Source organism: Pipra filicauda, unplaced genomic scaffold (genome assembly GCF_003945595.2).
Source record: "Pipra filicauda isolate LSUMZ 115617 unplaced genomic scaffold, ASM394559v2 scaffold5_size6683894_pilon, whole genome shotgun sequence".
Taxonomy (NCBI): domain Eukaryota; kingdom Metazoa; phylum Chordata; class Aves; order Passeriformes; family Pipridae; genus Pipra; species Pipra filicauda.
The window spans coordinates 2,605,334-2,609,781 of NW_024104754.1; the positions used below are offsets into that span (position 1 = coordinate 2,605,334).

The following is a 4,448-nucleotide window of genomic DNA, read 5'->3' on the forward strand; positions in this document are numbered from 1 at the left end:
TTGTATTTGAAAATATAATTTATTTTACCTGATCATTCCAGCATTTCCAACCACAAAGATAGTGTCATAGTCAGAAGTGTTTCTAGTTGTGAGAACTAACAGTCATAAGATTTTAAGATTAAAGATAACTGATAACCTGACACAGACAGATATATTTTACAAACATCCCTATAGCACTAAAAACTGTAAAAAGAACCAGTATTTGTATTAAGAATTCCCCATCCCCAGTAACAATCCTGGAACATTTATTTAAGGGAAGGAGAAGGAATACGCACAAAGAAGGATTGTCTTCTTGCGAATTTTAAACTAAGCTACTTCAGAAAGAGGTGACATATAGAAATGGAAATTCTCAAACAATTGCTTTATTTCTCTAGACAAGGTTGGGCTAGAGTTGACACAATGTTTTCAGATGTTTCTAACTTATATTATCATGTAGTGTACACAGTCCCCTGAAAGCAGTTACTGCCCAGCCCTGCTCTTTGCAGAAACTCTTTTTTTATAAATATCACTTGGGATTTATCCAAGAGTTGAGCTAAAAAGGATCTAGATGTGTTTTAAACACAGAGAAAGAAAGGCAGAAGTGATGTACCCTGATGCTTATATCTTCCTGACATAAGGCAGACATCCCTACTGCAATTTCAATAAAATGCTATGATCTTAAGATATAGTACTGCCATGCATGTTAATAGGACTCAGTATAGTAAACCTTTCCACCAGAGAGTCTCTGCACTCATATTGCAAGATGTGGCTTAGCAGAATTGATGAACACCCTATGGAGATCAGCTTCTCTCAGACCTCAATTGATTCTTAGAGCTCTCTCATCCTAGGCCAAATGAAAATCCACAGAAACAATCACTACATGCACCTCTTTTTTTTTTTTTCCAGGAAGTATCTGCAAAATATAAAATAGCTTAGTTTCCATAACTGGAAGCATAAATAAGCAAGCCAGGATTGCAGACAGAAGGGGGGTTGTATGCCTGGTGGGGAGAAGGCTCAATAAGCCTTTCAGATGTTAGTCATGAAGCAGTGGCAAAAAAAAGTAAAGAAAGAGGTAGGGGAAACAGTTAATAGGTCAAAGAGTATGAACACCTACTAAGGGCCCTACCATGCTGCAAATTGATATCTTGTTCTCTTTCCCCATCTGGTCTGTTACTAGATCATTAGACAGTAGGATGTGTCCAGCATGTCCCTGGATTTCAACCCACTTTTGAGAATTGTGTAGCAAATTCAGCTGGTCTAGCTACTCACAACAGCACTGGCTGCTGTATCATTCCTCTTTGTAGCATGGGCCATCCCTCCAGTACTTTTGACACTCTTCTTCTTTGATTACTTTTCATCCCATTGAGAAGCTCCAAGTCCAATTTGGATTCTCTGAAATTGATATAATTTAATTTGAAACATTAGCAACTCTGTTAATTATCTCAGTCACTGTAGTCACCACGTGAGAAAAACCAGTGATGCCTGAGGAAGGCACAAAGGCATAACTAACCAGCACTGTAGAGGAGCGTAGAACAGAAAGACCACTTACCAAGTCACAGATGCTTTACTGTGTACTGATTTATATTTTATGTCTTGGTGATCACTACAGGAACACATATATCTCACATGAAAGTCCATTTAGGGACCTTACCATGTTGGAATCAGTAGAGTGTTTTTATTTTATTGATGAATGTGGCATTTGATACCACCATCACTGTTTCTCTGCAAAGGAAATTAATGCATCAAACCTTATTTTGTAGGTGTTGCTATGAAATTCACTACATCTGTGAGGAAAATAAGAGAAAGAAAAGTGTCAGTCCAATATAAAACTTGATTATACAGAAATTAAATCCACAAATTGATGTGTAGAGCAAAATGTCTTGCAACTTACAACATAAAAACCCCCCACCTAATAGGAATCACAGTCCTGTCTGTGATCACTGATTTTTTATTTTGTCAACAGCATTGTCCTTTGATCACCAAGCTACTGCCAGCATCCTCCTATTCCAGCCGATCATGTAAATGAATCCCTTGCATATATCCTTATATCCTCTTGTGGCTGACATTAGGCAGTATTAGTTACAAATACACTGCCAATTTGAAAAGAATGAAGAAATATAGAATAATAATTTTAACTTCCCATATAGTTATTTCAAATGCTTTCTATGATTGTCTTTCCTTTTCTACACATCACAGCCATTCTCTTCAGATTTGTATTACAAATAAAACTCTGTGTAAGTACACATTTGTCCTACTATAAGATAATTCTGAAATTACAAAGCTACAGAAAAAGAATAATGAAGGCTTTAATGTCATGCAACTACAGAACTGAAACTTGTCATTAGTTAAAAACTAATTGCAAATTCCCTATATAAGCAGCATATGCTTCACAAACTTTTCTTCAAGGAAGATGACAGAGACTCTAAGGATAAATAATGTCTCAGATTCTGATAGCTTTAATCATAAGCTTAATGCTTTGACCACTCTTTTTATCAACAGGTACTTTAGAAGCCTGGTCTGAATAGTTCATTGTCTAGACCAGTGCAGCATAAACCTACAAAGCATCACATCTTCAGGGGTAAAAACTCGTGACAAAGATAAATACTGACCAGACTATAGGATTTTGTTTGAGTGTTTTTTTAGGTGTTTCAATCCAAATTCAGCATAACATTTTAAGCCTGCGATTAAGGTTCCACTGAAATGAAAGCATTCACAGCATGTGCCTGAAGTTCAGTGTTTCCATAGGGGTTTTCTGAATGTAGCTAGACTGTTAAAAAAAAACCCAACAAAACAACAAAAGTACAATGCTGTTACACATTTCGTCAATTTGTTTCAAGAATACGGGCCAAGCTGATTAATAAGTTAAGACAATACCATCTGCATTTCTAAACTGAAACTTCATAAACTGTTTTCATTATCTAGATTGAAGTAAAACCAAGCAGAGAAAAAACATAAAGAGAGAAATCACTTTTTAACTTCTCTGTGAAAACATTATTTCTCAATCATGATTCCTGTTAAGAATATTCCACCAAGTCAATTATAATGTAATGACAGAACAGACTAGTGACTTTGGTGATTTAGTGAGTTACCTGCTGAAAAGTCAAGTATGACAGAAGTTGGTGCAATGAGGTCCAAGAAAGTGGTCTTCAGCTTCCTTTACAGAGGCCATCTTTGTCAGTCTCACTAGTGCTTTTTCTTGGACCCTACATGAGAAGCAAAGTCATATTTGCTAATTTACTTTGGGTTAATGGCTTGAATCTGTGGGCAAGAGTAGATAAAGAGGGGATTTAAAGTAATTCCAATTGTTAAAGTAAAAATGAAATTCAGGTAATAAAACCAGAAAGCCTGGTGTTGGCATCTAAGTGTTATTATGCAATATTCCAATTCAGTATTGTGCAAATCAGATATTAATACAGACAATGATTTACATATATAAAGTATATGTATATACACACACTTTCATATGCATACATCAAACTTAGGTATTTGTGTGTATATGTACAAACATATATGTACACAAGGTATAATCTATTTAAGAGAAAGAAGCAGAAAAGCCTACAGTGCCTTTTCTGATTGTTACAGCTAGTAAAGGCATTAGCCAGATGTTGAAACTCACAGGCATCAAACAACAGTGATCATTATAGTCTTCAATCACCCCATTTAGAATTTACAATAAGCTAAGCAGAAAACCATTATTTCCACCTTCAATATAAAGTTTTCCTCTGTCTGAAAACAGAATTCTGCAATGGACTGATGCACCATCTGTTCTAACTTCAGAACCCTTTTCCGTGAAACTTCCAGCAAGGAGAACAAGCTATTGATGAGACCCAGGAATATAAGGACATCATTAGTGAGTATCATAATAAGATTAAAATCCCTTGAGGGCTCTCATCAAAACCTAGATTAAAAAGAAACAAAAAAGGAGAGAAAAGACTGACATTATAGTAACAAACCATAATATAAGGCATAAAATTAACAAACATTATGAATTAATCATACTTAGACAATTACAATCCATATGGCTAGTTAAACTCAATCTGCTACCTGTAGTGACATAGTCTGGATACTGTATATTCAATGCCAGTGCATTTCTCCCAGGATGTAATTACTTAATTTTGTGAATGAGAAAATGATGTGTAAAAGCCAATGTTTCCATGGATTCAATGCCCCAAGTCAGATAAAATGCATGAATGCTTACCAAATCTCACAACACTTTTTAACCCTATTTCATCGCACTTGTATTACCTTCAGGTATGTAGAAACAGTGAATCACCTTCACACTCATTACTACAGCTAATACAAGAAACAAACTGTGTTCAAAGATTAGTTTTCTACAAACAGGACTCTTAGGATTTAGATGTCAATGAATGGCACAAGACTGATTAAATCAGTAATTCTGGAGGGTTTTTTATCACTTAAAGCACACGTGTTTGGATTCTGAGAACAACTACTTTCTCCCTTCCATTGCA

General features: G+C 35.5%; 1 long non-coding RNA gene across 1 annotated transcript; it reads right to left on the reverse strand.

Annotated features, from left to right (window-relative positions):
* Positions 1-1,656: 1,656 nt before the first annotated feature.
* Positions 1,657-3,742, reverse strand: LOC113994562. The gene is made up of 3 exons (XR_005566012.1): positions 3,682-3,742; positions 3,069-3,182; positions 1,657-1,763 (listed from the first exon to the last, which is right to left on the reverse strand). It is a non-coding gene; the product is annotated as an uncharacterized LOC113994562 (long non-coding RNA).
* Between the last annotated feature and the right edge of the window lie 706 nt (positions 3,743-4,448).